The sequence below is a fragment of the Odontomachus brunneus genome, unplaced genomic scaffold (genome assembly GCF_010583005.1).
Source record: "Odontomachus brunneus isolate Ranch 3 - 2012 unplaced genomic scaffold, Obru_v1 Obru_scaffold_504, whole genome shotgun sequence".
Lineage (NCBI taxonomy): Eukaryota > Metazoa > Arthropoda > Insecta > Hymenoptera > Formicidae > Odontomachus > Odontomachus brunneus.
The window spans coordinates 12,149-12,639 of NW_022639954.1; positions in this window are offsets into that span (position 1 = coordinate 12,149).

Below are 491 nucleotides of genomic sequence, written 5' to 3' on the forward strand. Positions count from 1 at the left end.
GCGAGACGGAGCGGAGTCGCGGTCGTGGTCGGGGCCGCCGGAGGACATAGTGGTAGCTGTAGGCGGGCCCACAGGTCGGCCCCGATGATCATGTCCTCGATCAGGGCCGGCATTACAAAAAAGTCGTGGCTGACCACGTGCCGCCCCACTTTCAGAGGCAGCCGCACAGTGCCGGCGAGGGTAACGGTCGCTCCATTCGCCAGCCTGATTTCCTTTTCCCCCAGTCGGGGCGTACATCGTACTCGCCGTGCCAGGTCGGCGGTGCCGTGATTAATGAAGGAGGCCTCCGCGCCGGAGTCTATAAGGGCCCGCACGGCATGTCCCCGCAAGCGGGCGGTGACGAACGGGCGCGGCTCGTATTCTATGCGGACTCCGTTAGGGACCGGGGCTCGGCCTGGTCTACCCCGGCCCGGGTGGCGTTTCCCAGCCGTGGATGGCACTCTCGGGTTAGGATTCCATCCCTGCCACACTCCGAGCAGAACTTTCGTGCA